Source organism: Phascolarctos cinereus, unplaced genomic scaffold (genome assembly GCF_003287225.1).
Source record: "Phascolarctos cinereus isolate Bilbo 61053 unplaced genomic scaffold, phaCin_HiC Scaffold_7;HRSCAF=346, whole genome shotgun sequence".
In the NCBI taxonomy this organism is placed as follows: Eukaryota; Metazoa; Chordata; class Mammalia; order Diprotodontia; family Phascolarctidae; genus Phascolarctos; species Phascolarctos cinereus.
Window position 1 is genome coordinate 79,511,909 of NW_027556180.1, and position 20,649 is coordinate 79,532,557.

General features: G+C 40.4%; 1 protein-coding gene and 1 pseudogene across 2 annotated transcripts in view; one reads left to right on the forward strand and one right to left on the reverse strand.

The window, feature by feature from the left end:
• Positions 1–11,666, reverse strand: part of CREB1 (cAMP responsive element binding protein 1) — a 91,006-nt gene extending 79,340 nt beyond the window's left edge. For both annotated transcript variants that reach the window (XR_013483359.1, XM_021008676.2), the window contains exon 1: positions 11,579–11,666. The gene's annotated coding sequence lies outside the window, so the exon portion shown is untranslated. The remainder of the gene's footprint in view (positions 1–11,578) is intronic.
• A 7,382-nt stretch (positions 11,667–19,048) lies between these two features.
• LOC110223323 (large ribosomal subunit protein eL13 pseudogene) lies at positions 19,049–19,692 on the forward strand (annotated as a pseudogene).
• Positions 19,693–20,649: the final 957 nt, after the last annotated feature.

Here is a 20,649-nt window from a genome sequence, read left to right on the forward strand (position 1 = left end):
CTACATAGCTAATCAGTTACCAAATCCTGTAATTTCTACCTTCACAATCTCTTTAGCAGCCATGTCCTTCCTGGTGTCCACCCCAGTTCAGGCCCTTATCATCTTTTATCTGGACTGCCACAATAACCTAATTAGTGTCCCTACCTCAGCTGCCATATTTCCCCACAAGTTCAGGAACGACTATGTTACTCACCTACTCAGTAAACTCTAGTGACTGCCTATTACCTTTAGGATCAAATATAAGTGCCTTTGTTTAGCTTTTAAAACCCTTTCAACCTGGCCCCAAGCTATCTTTTCCAAGTTTATTACTCATCACTTCTATTCCTGCCCTCAGTCCAGCTGAACTGGACTTCTTGTTTCTCACACATGACACCCCCATAAATGAAATGTATTTCTTGCCCATTTCTGCATCTTAAAACGTTTACTTCTAAATTCTGCTCAAGTGCCACCTTCTGCCTATAGCCCTTTATAATTATTCTAATTACTAGCATACTCCTAACCCCGTTGCCTTGCATTAATTTTGTATATTTTAATTCCCCTGAATGTTCCTTTATAACAGGATTTGTATCTTTGTATCATAGTAGATTATTTTTCATAATTTGCAAGGAATGTTCACTATAAATGATCTTTGTAAAGTAGCTTTTTAATAATTAAGCATCCACCAAAAATGTACTAGTGAATTTAAATATTTATTTAATCACTGTACTACACAGACTAAAAAATGATAGTTTGTTCCATGGAATTTAATAATATACTTTAGAATTTGGTTTTAGAAAAAAAAATTTCTCTTGCGTAGTTTCTTACAAAACAGCCCTAGACAAGTGAAAAAGAATACTGGTTTCCTTGAGGAGGCAATATGAAAATCACAGAACTGAAATAACCAGGAGATCTGAGTTTTAGTTCCAGCTCTGAGATTAGCTAGGTTTCTGAATAAGTTAATTAACTTTTCTAAGCCTGTTTCCTTATCACTAAAATGAAGAGAACTGAATTAAATTGCCTAAAGGGTGCCACCTCATTTTTACTGATCAGTCCTTCCTTTTATTAACATAGTGTTCCACAGTTTTAAAGGTACTTTCACATACATTATCTTACCACAGAATAAATCTGAAGTTGTGGTACCATTTCTTTTTTACAAATGGGGTAACTGGGGCTCAAAGAGATGAGAGATTTGCCCAGGGTCACATGGAAAGTGATACAGCAGGGATGAGAACTCAGTTCAAACTTCAATGTGTTCTTTCCACTGTATTAGTGATTACATATATGCTGTCTCATTCAATGCCTGTGGGTTACTTCCATTTTAAAGATAAGAAAACAGAATAATTATTAAGTGATTCGAAAGTTATTTGTTCTACAGCCAGAACTAAAAACCCTGGGTTTTTAATATGGCTGTAGAGGTTTCTATATTGCCTTCAATAATCTAAAAGAGTGGATAGTTTTATTAAAAGTTTACTAATTTACCTTACTAATTATCTTAATAGCATAGTTGGCTTTGTTTAAGTGAATGTTGAATAGAAAAAGGAAATAGCCCAAGATCATACTTGGTATGGGGAGAGAAGGGTCAATTTAAAAGAGAATTGGCCATAGACAATCCATAAAGTTAATCCACACAGATAATTTATTTTTTTTACATATTCTTTATTTCTAATAAGGACAGGGTGGGAGGGTGGGGGAGTGGCACAGACTTAATTTCAAGTCTTAAAAAAATGCTGGAGTATAAAAACATTGTCAAATCTTCTGTACCCCTGACTTAATCAGGGAATGAGGAACTCTCTTTTAATCTACAGAGACTCCTGGTAGCTTAACTTTCATTATTTTATTAATTGTAATATTGTTCACATTTCAGAGATGAAGATAATGCTAAGTTAGTAAGACATTTGAGTTATTGGAAATTCATAATAGAGAAAATTTCTATTCAAGCAGAGAATGCTTTTGCACTGCATATCATATCATATGCATATCATAAAGGGTGTGATAATACTTTCCTAAACTGACTGAAATGAAACTTAACATTCATATGGACATTATGGCAAGTACATTTAGTTTCTGAAGTAAAAAAACTATTCTAATCCAGTATTATGAATTCTGAACTGAAATTTACACGCATGTCTCCATTATCCTACACATATATCAGAAACTTATGAGTATTAGAACTGACTTAGCAATTTGTCCCATTAAAGATTACCTGTGTTTTACACATAAGTGGTAAATTTTGCTAGCTCAAAGCACTTTTTACTAGTCTATAGTAATATTATGTATAATAAAATAAATGAACTTTTTTTCATTAACTACCAGCCTCTGGTTATGTCAATGAAAGTTAACAAAAGGGAGCAATTAGGTATCTCAATAGATATGGCACCAGCCCTGGAGTCAGGAAGACCTGAGTTTATTAAGACATTTGATATTAGCTGTGTGACCCTAGGCAAGTCACTTAACCCCAACTGCCTCACTCCCCCCGAAAAGTTAACAGAAATCGTGTTTGTATCAATAGGTGCAGAAAATGCTTCTGACAAAATACAATACTCATTCCTATTAAAAACACTTGGAAGCACAGGTATAAATAGATTTTTTTCTTTAAAAGAAAATGGTTAAGAAGTATCTACCTAAAACCATGAGATTTATCTGTAATGGGATAAGCTAGAAATCTTCCCAATGAGATCAGGAGTGAAACAAGGACGCCCATTATTACCAATATCATTCAATATTGTACTAAAAATACTAGCAATATCAATAAGAAAAAGAAATTGAAGGAATCAGAATGGGCAATGAGGTAACAAAACTATCTCCTTTTGAAGATGATATAATGATAAACTTGGAAAATCCTAGAAAGTCAACAAAAAGCTAGTTGAAACAATAATTTTAGCAAAGTAGCAGGATATAAACCCACATAAAAGTTATCCTGACTGAACAATTTACAAAACCAGAATAACTTTGTTTAGACATTTTGCACTATTAATGAAACAGTCTATTAACTTAGCGTCCTAGTTCCACTAGCTGTGACCGTAAACCACTTAATAGTTCATAGTCTAAGTAACCTAAACTACAACGACCCTTTATCCAGGTCTAAATTCTATCTGTTGGTCATTAAAATGGGGATAACAGCACTTGTATTTGTCGTGTGTGTGTGTGCGCGCACACACACATATCCACTTGCTGATTGGTACTTCATGTAATTTTTGTAAAGAAAACACTTTGTAAAACTATACAGCAACATATAAAAATGAAACGATTTTATAGGTTCTATGTACCCTATGAGTTGCATGAGGGCATATGTAAGTATATGAAATATATAACTGGGATTTGAATTCAGGTCCTCTGACACCAAAGTCAGTTCTCTTTCCACTGTACCATGTAGCAGGGTTGGTCTGTAGCTGGGAGAATTAAGAAGACTGCCTTAAGAGTCAATAAAACGGCTGTATCCTAATACCTTTATTCTTTTAACATGTTTTCCCTCTAAAAATCTTTTTATTCTCTATCCCATTAGTTTTAAATGCCTCTATAGAAAAACATGTATAAACATGAGGAAAACATGTATAAACAATGAGGTAAAATCTGCACAATGACTAATTATTATGCATCTATGTATGCGCCAGGAACTGGAGATACAAAGACAAAAATGAAGTAGTTCTTCCCCTCAAGAAGCTTACATCCTATTATACATATAAAGTAAATAAAAACAGCACTTTTAACTGTTACTGCCAATCTTGGCCCCAGAAGACAAATGCTGAAACGCAACATCTCACCAGATGTCTATGTCCTGAACCCATTCTGATTGACCCTTTGACCTGGGCTGATCCATCCCTCCTTAGACCGCTTGGAGGTTGCTCCCACCCTCTCTCGCCACTGGGGCCCTCCCATGTCAAACTTAGCGGGGACACCTAATTGGTCGAGTCCCATTGAAACTTCAGACTCCTAAGTTCAAGAGATCCACCAGCTTCAGTTTCCCCAGCAGAAGGGATCGCAGGCATTGCATGATTAGGCCTGGCTCTATGTAATTTGTAATGCTGCAGCAGAAAGAGTCATCAATGGTTGGTCTTACCTTTTCATATTAGAAGAGATGATGTAATTGTTTGTGGAAGGGAGGTACTTATTGTAGACAGTCTTCTCAAGAAGTTTAGACATGAAGGGCAGAAGAGATATAGGCTGATATAATTAGCAGGAATAGAAGGATCAAGGGAGAGTTTTCTGAGGATGGGGTAGACACAGGCATGTTCGTAGGCAGTAGGTAAAAATCCAGACAAGGGAGAGATGGAAAATAAGTGAAAAAGTGTATGGAAATAAGGAATCGGACAGTGGGGAAAAGGGTTTGGATTTGATATCATTGACATGTGTGGGCTATGACCGAGTGCAGGTTAAACATTGAGTGGTACTACTCTTCTTCCTAGAGGAGAATGGAGATCAGGCAAGAGATATAGGCACCAGATGGAAGGCATATAGTAAGATGGGATTCATTTCTTCTTCCCTCTGAAGGCTGAAGAGCAGGCAGAAGTCGGCACAGCAGAAGAATAAAATCCTGCTTCCCAATAACTTTGCTGTAGCAGGAGACAGAAGGCCCCAGGTCAGAAAGGTCCCTCCTCTTTGAATCCAGAAGCTCTCCTCACTGCAGGACGAAGGACATCACATTGGCATGAGGCAGAAGTTGTTCTTCGCTAGTACAGACGTAAGTCAAGCCCCAGATCAGACAGGTGGAGCAGGAAGTAGAAGTCTTGGGGGGAGGGTGGAAGGGGGGGAAGGAAGTAAGGGACGTAAGCTGCAGACCCCCTCCTCCAGGGAAGGGGTCTTCCTCTTCCAGGGAACATCAACAGCAGGAGATGCAAGGTAAGAATAAGAGGAAAATCTATACCCAAGTCCTAGACTCAAGCCCATTCATTTTCTATTACACCAGACCCAAGTCTACAATTTAAGTATTTTGGAGAGTTGTCTGATGCTCAAAGAGGTTAAGGAACTTATCTTTGGTCACATGGCTAGTAATTATCAAAAGGGAGACTCAATCCCGTCTGGTCTTCCTAATGCCAAGTCTGGTATTCTGTCCATTAGGTCAGACTGCTCCTAAAAATAACTTACGTATTTGAAAGTAGTATTCATTTAAGAGTACAAGTTGATCTGAATGAACAATGCCTTTCAATATGACTATGAATAGTTTAAAATAACTAAGACACCATAAAAATGTGAATTATCATTAAACAACTTAAAACAGATCTTTTTAAACCTCCAGTGGCACATTATCCACATTAACAGGTAAGAACATTGTAGCTAGAGCTACAATGTTACAGTTAAAATCAAACACTAACAAACAGGCACATCACTAACTCATCAAATAAAATTGAAATACATAGTACAGAAATAAAAGCAACAAACTGAGAGACAGAAGACCTCAGTTCTAGCCTCAGCTCCACCATTATCTAGAGTTTTGGCCTCTAGCACATCCTTTCACCTCTTCTGAGCCCATGAAAAAAAAAATTCATGATAGGGAAAAATACTGGCTTGTCTTATTTTACTATTATGAGGATCAAATGAAATGCAAAAGTTGTTTTTAGAATTATTAGGGGACCATGGGGTATTTAACACTGCACCTTTAGGTCACACTTGCTTGATATATGGGTTAGTTTTGCCGAGTTGCTCCTTTTCTCACTTTTAAATCAAAAGAATTACACAAAAGTATTACTCTATGTGTTCACCAGTGATTTTTGGATCGTTTAAGAAAAAGAGTTTCATTTCTACCTTTGGTAGCAACTTTCAAAACTTGATTAAAGTTCCCTTCCTAAAATTTGAAAAACAATTTAATCAGTCTCTCTTATTAGCCTTTTCCTCTTACATCATCCTTACTACTATGCCCTCTAATTCTAAAATGCAATTGCTTAGCCTACTGTTATTCTTTCCCCATCCAAAGGACATACACACCTCCTAGAACCAGATTATAAGAAATGGTGATTAAATGGCTTCAGGTTAATCATTGGACAAGTTCTGACTACTGAATTTAAGATCTTGAAAGGTTTTTTTTTAAAAAGTAGGTGTCCTGGGGCAATTAGGTGGCAGAGTAGATGGAGCACTGACCCTGGAGCCAGGATGACCTGAGTTCAAATTATGCCCCAGACACTTACTAGCTGTGTGATCCTGTGCAAGTCACTTAACACCAATTGTTTTAAAAAGAATTAGGCCCTCTTAACTCTCACTTATAATCAAACACTGCTTATTTTATTTCCCCATCCAAGCTGGACACTAATAAAAGATATTATCTGAATTTCTAAAATTTATTATGGAATAATGATATTCAAAAAGAAGAAAAGCAAGTGTCAGTGCTTTTAGGTTGTTGCTTCCTGCCTAAAATATAAAGTATAGTACTATTAATTACAGGGCTGTTCAATTAAATACCACTAAATTTACATAAAGTATAAAGGAGACAAGCTTTTCTTAAACTAGGTCAGTTTCTAACACTAAGCATCAATGTCATTGCTACATGGGTACCTTAAAGTGGCTGGCAGAAGCAAAAGGAAAAAAAAGGTCAAATAACTAGGATGAAGGAGTATTTTCCATATTTGACTTATGTTGCTATGTAGCACCAATGTCATGGATTAATAGTAGTTAACACACAACTACCATATTGTAGAATAGGGATCAGCAAAAACTAATATTGTGAGTCTGTGGCAACTGATGACAGTATGAAAGAAAACAGTATTGTCCATCTATGGTAAGCTTTTTAAGAGGAACTGTCTCACTTTTATATTCTTTTTTTTTTTTTTTTGGTGAGGCAATTGGGGTTAAGTGATTTGCCCAGAGTCACACAGCTAGTGAGTGTTATGTGTCTGAGGCCAGATTTGGACTCAGGTCCTCCTGACTCCAGGGCTAGTGCTCTGTCCACTGAGCCACCTAGCTGCCCCCACGCTTTTATGTTCTTATTATCTATTATTATGTCTGGCAGCTTAATAAACAAATTTTGACTGATTCATCTCATCAAGACAGCCCTTTATAAAGTAAAACCCTTTGTAAAGTCCCCTTTATAGGTTAAATGAAAACAGCTCCTCCACTTACCAAAGGGAGTCCTGGGTTGAATCCACCAAAGAAAAACATTTAAATATATCAGAAAGCCTATAAAGATGTTTGTACTTGCAGATTTGATACAAAAGGCAAAAATGACGATGTGCTAAAAAAAAAAATCACCTTTAGTATAGGGTGTTATTTTAAACAAAAATCACGTAAGAGATCATCAGGGTAAAAGAAAAATAGATACAAAACTAAAAAAATTTGAATTTTCAACTTGTGTAATTTCAGTGTACAAAAGACAATCCTACATTAAGGCAGCTGCACTTAAAGGATCACAGGACTTAGAGCTGAAAGAGACCTAATCTATTTTACAAATAAGTTAATTAAGGTCCCAGAGAGTTTGCCCATGGTCACACTGACATTTGAATCCAGGTTTCCTGACCACAAATTCAGCACTCTTTCCACTACACACACTGAAAACCATTTTAGAAATAGAAACATAATACATTCTTGTTTCTCGATTATAAGTTATTCATAAAAATCACTATTAAATTCAGAAAGGAAGTAATGGATCCAAAAGATAGCACTGTAAGTATCTGACACCTTAGGTTAAAAAAAATGTTCATATGATTGTTGAAGTATAATATGAATAAATGGCTTTTGTTTTTTAATTGTGTCGTATGTATCATATGACATAGCTGGATTTCCAAAATAAAAACTTGGATGAAAAAACCTTGTATACAGTAGAGCTTTACATACCAAAAGAAGTTAAAATTTCAGTTTGTTTGGGAACCAAAGTTGAAAACCACTCTAATGTCTCTTTCTGAAACATGACAAATATTGGTAAACCATCAAGAAATCTGACGTGCAAAGGCATTCTGAAGAATGATCACTAAACATAAAAATGCTGAGAAACTATGTTTGAAGCACTTTTATGACAGTATTTCTTACCACTACAGGAGTTAAGTGTTATATGCAACAGTAAAAAAGAGAAAAAAATCCCACAGAAAAAGCAGGTCAGCCAAAAATATTAACTAGTTTAGGAAAACAGCTCTGCTTACCATAGTATGAATTTGAATGAAAAATGGTGATACTCCAAACCTTCCATGTTTATCCACAACTGTATTAATTATTCTGTGCAAAGTAAAGTTTCTTTAAATTCAGAAAATCAGGTTTCTGCAAAGTTTTCAATGAAAGGTCCTCTCATCCTTTTACAAGATATCTTGCCTACAAATCCAGATGTGTATAAAAATAACATGTGTGAATCCCTTTGCTATACCTAAAAGCTTTAGAAATTTAAGGTCCTAATCTTGTTATCTTGTGGCATACCACTAACTGTAATAGGCACTGTAAGAGCCCACAGTGAAGGCAGGAAAAAAAAATCTTAACATTTTTTCATTCATTAGGTATACATAACAGATCTGAACCTTACCTTTCAAAGAATTGAACTGTTTCAAATGGACAAACAAATAATCTTCCAAGAATATACACACAAATAGCTGGCTGGATGTGTATACACAATGATACATGTCATATATAAATTACAAATGAGTCAAATTTAGCTTAATATAAAGTAAATAAATGCTCCAACATGAAATTACAACTAGGATATGGACAGATAAAATTTACTTTTTTTAACTCAAAGCAAAAACAGAAATAATGCATACTTGTTTAAGAAAACAAAAATGTTACTGTTCTCTACCTATTCAAAGGGCCTATGACATTTCACAATATTCAGAACTAATCAAAACTGACATGCCAGAAGGATTAATGATTCAAGTGGAGATGAAGAAACGTCACTCCCTCACTGTAAGCATATGAATTACGCCAACAGTAAATTTAAAACTGTCTACCTAAATTATCACATTACTAAATTTTATTTAGGTTATCTTGACAAAACTCCTAACAGTATGTTATCCCTACAAACAAAAATACACACAAAAAACTCAAGTACTGGAAAATCCAAAGGCATAAACTAAGATTAAATTAGCCTTAGATTTGAATTTGCCATTTGAATACTTCCAATTAGAACACTTCCCCCTCCCCATCCTTTTATGCTTATAGTACATTTACTCTGCTACATTCAACAGATAGAAATTAATTGTTTAAAAATAGACATTTGGGAGGATACTAAATCATTTAAATTCAGCACCATAAGTGCATTCAAATATTGATCAGACAATCCCAAGGTCTACAAATTAAGAAGTTACACATTACTCTAGGTTGGGACTACAAGAAAAATAATCTAAGAGCAATAAAATACTTACATATTAGAGTCTGTTCTTAGTTTCTACAAGGGTGAAAAAGTACTAACATTTGCTAGTCAGGCTGCACTATAATGTTTTATGAGCAGATTTCCTTATCAAGTTTCCCCTTAATAAAACCAATACTAAAATAAATTATCCCAAAGATGGCAAACTAAGAACATGGAATTTTAAGTGCATGTGTATGTATGTGTATACGTATGTGTGGTTGGGGAGGGGTGACTGCCTAGCTGTCAAGTAAAAATACCTGATTTTTATGTAGCATTTTAAGATTTAAAAAGCACTTACATACATTTTCATTTGATCCTCACAACAACCCTGTGAGATAAGTACTGCAGATGTTATTACCTGTTTTACAGATGAAGAAACTGAGGCTCCAAGATTGTAATGTGCAAAATGTAAACTTTTGTTTAGTCTAAAATTCTAGCTACAGATCACAATGCTCATCAATTATATGTCGATGGGTAAAGATTGTAGTTTTATCTTGAAAAATAAAATGCCTTTAAGTCAAGTGTGACAGTTCCTCCAAATTATAAAGGCTTAAGAGATACATTTTTTCACCAGATAAATAAGTCTAAGGAAGACAATTTTAAATCAATAAAGTGTTCGTAGAAAAATGTTAACTTCACCCAGTCAGAAATATTCTAAATTTAAAACATGTTAAAAATTTGCATGCAGATATTCTCATCTGAAATCCTAATTTACTGGTGTGAAAAAATACAGGTAACTGAAACAGATCATGCTCAAAGTTACAAAAAAAAAAGTCCCCCCTCCCATAGCCAATGTGCCAATGAATTTAAAAGAGGTTCTTCTTGCCCCCAATTAAAAGAAACAAAAATGTGTAAACAAAAGTTGCTTTTTTACTCCAAGATTAAGGTATGTGCTACATAGGGAAAAACCAAAAATGTGTAAACAAAAGTTGCCTTTTACTTCTCGATGAAGGTTACTGCATTACAAGGGGAAACAAATACTATTTAAAAAACCCACACAACTTCAGGGCTTTACTAAGTCCCTACCACTTCTGACAGCTAAATATTGTCAAGAACATGAATTGGGGGTCAGGGGGATGTGGAGAAGAGAGACCAAAACATATATAACACTTCACAAGGTTTGGAAGAAACACTGATGTTCACCCCCACAAAGACTTTGAAAAACGTGTTGTTTTTTTTTAAAAGACAAGTTTCAGAATGAAACGGTACAAGTAACTTTTACCTCAAAAAGGGTTAAATCCGAAACCGCCTAGGAGCCGTGGCTTCCCTTTTATAAAAGTTTTTTTTTAAACTAAAGAGTTTCTTGGTTGTTTAAAAAGAGAGAGAGAGAGAGAGAGAAACACACACACACACACGCACACACACACACACGTAGGTCAGTGAACACGGGGCTCGGTTTCCAGCCACCTTGCCCTCTTCTTAAAAAGGAGGGAAAGTCAACTAAAATGAACTGCAACATTAACCTCCTCACAACTGCGCAGGAAAAAACCTCCATAATTTTCCCAAAGGGGATGGCTGGGTCCGAGGTGAGAAAAAAAGTGCAGCAATAAAAATACGATACGAAAAATGCCTTTGGTTTGGAACTTTATTGCACAAAAGAGCAAAGAGAGAGAAAGCAGATTAAACGTTGCCTTTTTTTTTTTGCACTCCCCCCGAAACTGGCGTGGTAGAGGGATTTTTCAGGAAGCAAACCCCTTCGCCAACAAGAAAGTTCTTCCCCCCAAACTTCCTTTCCCTCACTCCTCAAAAAATATAAAGAAGGATTAAAAACAACAAAAACTCCCGGGGCCTGAAACTGCTTCTTTCCCTGTGACCCGGCGGTGCAGGAGAACCTGGTGAGGAGCGCACGGGAGGGGGAGGGGAGCGGGGAAGGGGGGCTTCGCGGGGGGGAGGGGGGCCCGGCGGTGCTTTCCCGCACATGCCCCCCCTCCGCCCGGCGGGAGAAGCAGGGCTCCGGCTCCCTGCCGCGGGCGCCCCTCACCCCTCCGCCGCGCGCCGGGGCCGCGGGAATGCGGGGGTCCCGCTCCCACCGCCCCCTCCCCCGCCGCGCCCCTCCCCGGGTGCCCCCGGCCCCCCACCCGCCCGCTTGCCCCCCGCCAGGAGCGCCGCCGCTGGCTGCAGGCAGAGTCGCTGCCGCCCCGGCCGCCGCTGGCTCCAGTCCGCCGCCATTATTCTTTGTTCGCTGAGAGCGGCGGCGATGTGGTCGGGCTCGGGCGGAGGCTCCATCTTTAACGCGGCCCCTCCTGCGAGGGGAAGGCCCCGAGCGAGGGTGTCCGGCGCCTCCCCGTCCCCCCTCCGTCCCCCCGGCTCTCTCGGGCTCCTGCCTCCTCCTCCTGCTCCTCTTACCGGTGGTACTGGCTCCTCCGTCACTGCTTTCGTTCGCGGCCCGGATCTCGCTGGAGTTTTATTCTCTCCCCCACGTAACACACCGCGTCAAACTACACCTCCGCCGCGTCACTCACCAACACTCCGCTTCTCCCAGCCGCCCGGGCCACAGGCAGCAGCAGCCGCCGCCGACTGAGGAGCCGCAGCCAGGGAGCCAGCCAGCGCCGCCCAGTGCCGAGTGCGCAGCGGCGGCCGCGCACGGAAACGCCCGAACTCGGCCGGAGACGCCCGAGTGGCCCCGCCTCGCAGCTCCGGAGGCGGAACTAGCCGAGCGGCTTCGGGCGCCCCTGGCCCAGACTAAGCGGTTTCGACGGGGGAGGGGAAGCAGGAAGGAGGTTGCGGCATTTGCAGCGCTAAGCCCGTGGCCTCAGGGAAGGGAAGGGAAGGGAAGAACCGTTTGTTTGTCACCCAGCGGGCCGAGAAAACGGTACAAAGGGGGAAATTCCTCCGAGGTTATGGTTTATTAAGGCAACTCTGCCCTACCCATTTTCCCCCCTCCCCAGTCTCTTCCCACGAGGAAAAGCGGCGGACTCTAGGGCATTTCTGGCCAAGTGACCCGGCGGAGGGACACATAGATCCCAACGTGGAAACACGCCGCCGTTCCCCGGGAACATTCAAACGCCGAGCTGCGCTGGCAGCCGCAGGAATGCGGTGCTAGTACTTTGGGGGCATCAGGGATGGGGTTTGCACCCGCAGCCACAGTGGAGAAGCTACGGGTCCTCACCCACTCTGAGACACGTGCTTACTCCCCCCCCAGTCTAATTTCAGAGTAGTGGTGAAGCTGGTAAATTTCACATCCCAGCCCCCCACCCCGGGATTCATCCTGGGCAATCTGCCTAGCCCGAACAAGGATGCCCTCTCTGAGATGGAGAGCCTGCTTTGTCCATCAGCCCCGGTTGACTTGGGGCGGGCAGCCAGCATCTCTTGGACCCGGTGGAGGTGATGGTCTAAGCGGAGTGTGCAGAAGTTGGATTAAAGATGTTCTTTGAATAGTTGACCCCGGCTTTTACTTTGGTTTTCCTGTTATCCTAAGGAATCAAAGTTCCTTGCATCACTGTGAGGGTGACTTCCCGATGTAATCTTCAACAGATAATGGCTCTCCCCGCCCCCCCTTGAAATCCCTGCTTTCCTTTAAAACTGAAATTCGTGCCGTCTTCTGCACGTGAAGCTGCCCTTCAACTAGGAGCACTGAACTCAGATCTTAGCTGCTCATGGCTGGGCTCCCAAAATTACCTTATTTTCATTTTGTGTATATTCTTTATGTAATATGACTGACTCCCACATTTATCAGGGAATTGTGTGTGTGTGTTAAGACCAGAATAAACATATCTTGATTCTCTTGCTCCCACACTTCTCCATGGGATATTTCAATTCCAGCCAGGAAGAGGCTGCAGTCAGAGGCTGGCCACCACTCTGCTCTTCTCATAGAGACAGGTATACAGGGTAGAATGATATCCTACCTGCTCCCTTAAATATTGTTAGTCCAGAGAACATAGTTTTCAGATTTAAACTAAACTCTTGATAGTCATTTCTTAAGGAGGAAAGCCCCAAGCTTTATGCATCCAGGGCTTCACTTCCTTTCCTCCAAATACCAGTTCCACCATGAACACATGAGTAGCAAAGACCCATTTATCCAAGTTTGTAGCAAAACAGAAATCAGAAAAATTTTCATATGAGAATATATACCAGACAATACAGACTGAAGGAGTTCCCAGGTTGGGATGTACGCCAATTCAATCAGGAGGAAGAGTCCTAGGTTTCCCAAAGGGAAATTCCCTGAAGTCTCTAGTGTAGCAAATGGTGAATTCGGGTATGATCAAAGTTCTACAAATAGGCATCTCCCTCAGAGCGTTTTTCTCCCTTCAGCAACCTGAAGTGGGATGGGCATTGCTCATCTTGAAGTTGAAGACAGAAGATCATTAAAGAGACTCAATAGCTCAGCTACCCTCTCCCACTCCACAAAGGTGTGGGATATTTATCTCTCCCAGTGAGGAGAATCCCATACCAATGGGTTTGGGAGCTCAGATTTCATGTATATACTTGTGTATGTACGTGGTCAGAATGTAAACCTCTTTAGGCCAGAAACGGTTCTACTTTTGCCACCTTTGCAAGGTGATGATGATGTGAATCCAGTGTTGGGACTTGGTATCTGGATGGCCTGAGTTCAAACATGCCCTTAGGCACTTAATCATCTAGCTGTGTAACCCAAGGCAAAGGACTTAGTCTCAGCCTCAGTTTTCTTATCTATAAAATGGGGATGAGAATAGCTTCTATCCCAGTTTTGTGAGACTCAAGATAATGTTTGTAGAGCAAACCATAAAGTGGTATATAAATGCTAGTTATTATTATATTTCCAGAGCTATGCAGAGTGTCTCCAGTGCTTAATAAATGTTTGTTAAGTGATTGACTGTAAAATGAGGTTGTCCCTAAGAATCCTTTCTGCTCTTTCATAATCCAACTTTTCTAAGGAATGGTTTACACTCTAAACCTATTTGCTTCTCACCCACTCCCCTCTCAACCAACTTCCCTAGAGCTGTACTTACCACCCCATACTAAAATTATTCTCAAAGACCTTTTTGTTAAATCTAATAGCCTTTTCTCAGTTGTTCTCCTTGAAGGCATTTGTTTTTTGTTGAAAACTTTGAAGTTCTCTCTCTTGGCGTCCTTCCTGGTTCTCCAACCACACTTCCCATTCATTTGTACTCTTCAGCCTTCTGTGATTGTCCTTAAAATCCTTGGTCCTTTGCTCTTCTCTTTACACTATCTTCTGAGAGTGCTCTTCCTTCCTCAAGTGTCTTTCCACTCCATTCTGTCCTCAACTCAGCTACTGTTTTAGTGGTTTTTCTAGACCATGTTATTCCCTACTGAATAAACTCCAGTGGCTATTGTAGCAAATGGTAAATTCAGATATGATCAAAGTTCTACAAATAGATCCCTTTCTGTTTTTTTAAAAATACTTTTACAACCAGGTATACATTATTCACCTTCCCACATTCTACAGACCCACCAAACTGGCTGTCTTATTGTTTCTTCCACCCAACACTCCATGGATAGCTTTTGCACAGCCTATCCCCCAATGCCTGGAATGCATTTTTCCCCATAACCTCTACCTCTTAGAATCTTTTTTCTTCCAACATTCAGCGTAAGTACCACCTTCTACATGAAGCCTTTCCTGATCCTCCAAATTGCTACTATTCTCTCCCAAATTATTTGTATTTGTGTTTTATATGTACACATACATACACCTGTGCATGTGCACACACATGTATAATGTGTACATGCATACATATATATGTATATTTTGTATATACTTATTCTCTCATCCCTGCCCCAATAAATAGTATGTAAGTTTCTAAAGACTTAGACTACCAGGCACAGAGTAAACTCTTAATAAATGCTTATTTATTGATTCATTGTATCCCCAACACCTGATACCAAGCACTTAAATGCTTGCTGAGTGATTAAGAACTTATCCAAGTTCATGCTTTCAATTATTCCCTCCATACTGGGCACTTCCAAAAATCTATCTCCAGGCCTCTCTCACCTGAATTGTAGATCCCATCTCCAAGTCCCTATGACTTCTTTTTTCTTGGATGTCTCAACCAACTTTCAAATCCAATATGTTCAAAATTGATCTCACCACTTTCCCCAGTTTTCCTTTCTGTGTCATCATCCCAGACACCTAGACTTGAAATCTTGGAGGGGTCACTGACTCATCCTTCTCCATCTCTTATATGTCATGAATCACCACTACCCCGGTCAGTGTTTCCTTTAGAACAGCTGATAGCTATCTTTTTCTCCCACTGTCGCTCTCCTACCTCGATTTTCTGACTCCAGAACTCTCCTCAATCCTCAATTCATTTTGTATCCCTCTAATATTTCTTAACTGTTTTCCTTCACCACCTTCACCAACAATCATTCATCATTATTTTGCTTGACTAGGCTTATTTGTTACAAGGGAGGGAAGAAGGGGCAGCTAGGTGGTGCAGTGGATAGAGCACTGGCCCTGCAGTCAGGAGGACCTGAGTTCAAATCCAGCCTCAGACCAAACACTTGACACTTACTAGCTGTGTGGTACTGGGCAAGTCACTTAACCCCAATTGCCTAAAAGTAAAAAAAAAAAAACAGGGAGGGAGGGCTTTTATTGTTTGGAGGGAGAGTTGGGGTGAGTGTGGGCTAGTGATAGAGATGCAAAGAAAAAAAGAATAGAAATATATAAAGGAAATATTTTTTTAAATACTCAGAAGAAAGCAGAAGGAAGTTCAGAAGGAGATGCAAACAAGTAGGGCAATATTGATCCTACAGTATTTAATATATATGCAACAGTTCTTCCCCTGCCCCACTCTGCTTAAAGGCCAAGTGTGTTACAAACCACACACACACACACACACACACACACACACACACACACACACACACACACACACACACACCCTTCTCTTACGGTGTGTGGGGCTGTCTAGTTTCTCTGTCATGTGTTCAATCCGGCTGCACTCAATTCCTTGCACTCCAATTCCATGCCTCCCTCAGGATACATCCATCAGCTTTGATACACAAAACACCTTCTCAGCATTCTCAATAGACTCTCCTCTCTGATGGAAGGCCTAGAAGGGGGAGCAATGACCCAAGGGCTCCCTTTTGTTTTGGTTTCTTTTTTGTTTGTTTTTTTGGTGAGGCAATGGGATTAAGTGACTTGCCTAGGGTCACACAGCTAATAAGTGTCAAGTGTCTGAGGGCAGATTTGAACTCAAGTCCTTCTGACTCCAGAGCCGGTATCACTTAACTGCTTCCCAAGGGCTCCCTTTTTTGAGAGCTCAGAATTTTCCAGCTAACTTCATTTACCATCAGCTGCTCAGCTTGGTTTCAACTCTGCTAATATAATGTCACTGCAACCTTCTAACCTCTGATTCTCCCTTTTCCCTTTTCAGATTCCTTTTGTGTATTGTCTTCTCCCATTAGATTATAAGCAATTTGAGGCTATGGACTGTTTTTCTTTTTGTTTCTATTGTATCTCCAGCTTAGTACACACAGCCTGGCACAAAGGAGGTATTTAATAAATGGTTTTTGACTGATTTTAGGGATTCCCTGCACTCCAGTTCCATTTAACCACTTAACAATCAACTTAGCTCTCACAAAGGAATATTTACTTCAAAGGTATAGCAAGAACAAACATACAACCCCAACACGTAGGGACATAATTCTCCCTTATACCACCTCAGTCTGGGGATGGCAAGGGAATTAGGTTGACAGCTTTACTCAATTCCTAAATTTGGTCCCACCAAATTCCAAGTCCTCTGACTTCTCAGGGGTTCCCTGCTGGGGTATCCGAGACATCCAGCCTAGAATGCTGGCTCCGGGCTGGTCATGGCTTGAGCCCCCCCATCCAGTTATTCTACCTCCTTGGCCTAGAACTGAAAAGGACAAACAAGACAGACAAAAGCCCCAAGCTCATTTCTTGGGAGCAGGGGACTTAAAAGGTAGGGGAAGTAGGTAGCCTTTCACCCCATCCAGCTTAGTTCATACTTGTGCTATGGGTGAACACTACCTTCAACCCTTGAATGTTGCTAGGAAGAGAGAGTGGCAGGGTCTGGTAGTTTTTTTTTTTAAGGCAATTGGGGTTAAGTGACTTTTCCAGGGTCACACAGCTAGTAAGTGTCAAGTGTTTGGTCTGAGTCTGGATTTGAACTCAGGTCTTCCTGACTTCAGCTCAGGTGCTCTATCCTCTGGACTACCTAGCTGCCCCTGGGGCCTGGTAGTTTTAAAAGATGTAGCCTGCTCCAGTTACCCAGCTAATGGAAGAGGCTACTCCCACTCATGTGGTAGGAGAATGGAGGGTGCCTTTTCCTAGAAGCAGATCCCTTCCATCTCCCACATGGGTGCCTCCATCTTAAATGAGTTGGACATGAACATCAAAGTCTTGATACATATACTCTAACAAAAAATAATCTATATGTAACATAGATCTGGCAAGCATTTATTTAGTATTTACTACCTGCCAGCCACTGTGCTAAGCATTAGGGATACAAAGAAAATTTAAAAATGGTCCTTGCCCTTGAGCTTACATTCTAATGGGGAATACAGAATGTGAATAAAAAGGGACATAACAGGTAAATAGTATAGACAACTCCTTAGAGTTGAAGGGACTGAGAAAAGCTGCCTGTAGAGGAGCATGGTTTTATATATGTAAGGGAGAGGGATGCCAATGAGCACCCAGTCCTTGGGGTAATAGGGTCTGCCTGCTGACAATGTGAATGGAAACTTGTTTATGGATATGCATGCTGTAATGAATGTGCCTTTCCCAGATTCAGAGCATGCACAAGTATTCTTAGACTGTTTCCAATTGGCTTACTGCATAGTGATGAAAAGTCTTTTAATTGGTTACTGAGCCAGAACTGAGCATGCATACAAAGGCTCCAATAGAAGAATTTGACCGCTCTGTCTGGCAGCTTTCGAGTGAGGAAGAAGAAATTCTGTAGGCCTCTGGTGGGAATAGAAAGGTAATAGATGCTGCTGCCTTATACCCACACTGCACCATGTGGTCATAAATGCATGGTGCCTCTTGTTTCTTTGTCTCTGTTGTGTTTCTCCTTTCTCTATCTTAGGTAAATGGATATTGGAGATGGAAGAGATCACATCTAAAACTTGTGAGCTTCAGAAGGTTGGAAGAACAATCAAAAGTCCAGCAACTAGGGTCTATAATAATGTCTGCCATCAGCCAACTGGGCTCCAGCAGTGAATCAACATCACAGCTGTGAGGTTCCACACTGGGTAGTAACACACTGTGTCCTGCAAGCAAGGGAGCTACTCATCCGTCAGCCACATCTAGAAATGAACTTGGGGGGAATGTTTAGCAGCAGTCACTTTAAGCTTAGAAGAATAATCAGAAATCCAGTAACTAGAGTCAATAACAAAGCAGTCGATTGTTTTTTTCTTTTTTGGTGAGGCAATTGGGGTTAAATGACTTGCCCAGAGTCACACAGCTAGTAGGTGTCCTGTGTCTGCGAATGGATTTGAACTCACGTCCTCCTGACTCCAAGGCTGGAGCTCTATCCACGGTGCCACCTAGTTGCCCCCAAACCAATCCATTTAAGTTTACGTGTGTTCTCCCCAGGGAGAGAAGTGGTAGAGGAGAGAGTGCTCTTGATTTCAGAGGATTTTTTTTGTACTTTAGATCTTAGTATGCCTTTTCAGCAAATATCCTCCCTTTGTGAAAACTAATTGATATTAATTGGTTAGCAATGATATTGTGGAAATGTCCAAGGGTAAATTGATATCAGGGAGCTAATTGCTAGTTAGATAATATTGGGGGGAAAGGAACTAAGTGTATAAAATTAAGGAGCACACACTGGATGGGGGCTCATGACCAATAATGCCAGAGAAAGACACCCATGGCCCTTCTGATCAGCTGAGGTGGCCATCAGGAGGGCTCTAAGCAGCCATGGCGCCCAGCCGAAATGGCATAATTCTGAAGCCCTATTTCCACAAAGACTGGCAAAGATGAGTTGCCACATGGTTTAACCAGCCAGCCAGGAAGATCAGAAGGCAAAAGGCCCATCAAGCAAAAGCACGTTGAATTGCTCCTCCCCCTGCATCTGGTCCTATCTGGCCCATTGTGAGGTGCCCTACTATCCGATACCACACCAAAGTATGTGCTGGTAGAGTATTCAGCTTAGAAGAGCTTAGGGTGGCTGGTATCCATAAAAAAAGTGGCATGGACCATTGGTATCTCTGTGGACCCTCGTCGCCGAAATAAGCCTACAGAGTCTCTCCAGGCAAATGTGCAGTGGCTGAAAGAATATCGTTCCAAACTGATCCTCTTCCCAAGGAAACCATCTGCACCCAAGAAGGGAGATAGCTTTGCTGAAGAACTCAATTTGGCAACCTAGCTTACAGGACCAGTTATGCCCATCAGAAATGTCTACAAAAAAGAGAAAGCTCGAGTCATCACTGAAGACGAGAAGAATTTCAAGGCATTTGCTAGTCTTCGAATGGCCTGAGCCAATGCCCATCTCTTTGGAATCCGTGCAAAACAAGCCAAGGAGACTGCAGAGCAAGATGTGGATAAGAAAAAGTAAATAGTCTCTGAGAACTTTCAATAAAATAATACAAAATGTCAAAAAAAAAGACACCCATGATCCTTAGGGTTTACCCTTAGAAGTCTGAGGGGAGCAGTACCTTTGCTCTGGAACCCAATCTGCCAGTGGGAGTTGAGGGAGCAAGCCCAAAGTTTACTACATGTAGAATCTTTTTGTTGTCATTCTTTGTATATGGAAATGTTCATGTTTGTTGATTTTTGTCAAGTCCATAATTTTTTTTAAGAAAAGAAAATTTGGGAAAATTATTAATCAAATATTTATCAAGCACAAAATCAAATACTCTAATGGATCAGTAATCTTATTGATGTGGGTATTTCCTCCAACTATGCCACTGGTATGTATTCATCTTGTGTAATTCTTGTCCATGTCTTATTGTAAATTCAACAGAGGGCATTGACCCAATGTGCTAGTTTTTCACATATTTCTCCTGACACCTATGGGGATACCAAAAGAATATACAGACTTTCTGGCTTTATCATTTGACCAACTCACCTTTTCCACTCATACAGTATATTTCTTTGATGTCATCTTTACCTTCTGTACTCCGCTTCTTCATATTTCTTTCTTTGTAATGTATTGCAGCCTGCTTACACCCATCACATACCATTGATTGCTCTGTGGGCAGGAGTATGCTGGCAAACATTTAACAACTGGATCTTCCCCCCCCCCCAAATGTGAGCAGGATGCACTTTTAAGTTTAACCTGTCTTATTAATGGTTTTTCTTAAATCTTAAAATCAACATAACAATAAAAGAAACCCCGATTCATAGGTTTGCTGATTTCTAAGGTATAATCGCTCGCACTGAAAATTTAACAATTGGTTCTCATGAGGTGGTGTATACTGACTCCAGCACACCTTTGCCTATGGGTGATTTTCAAATTCAGTTCTTCAGAGACAGTAATTTTCCATGACTCTGCCAAACAATGTCATCAGAA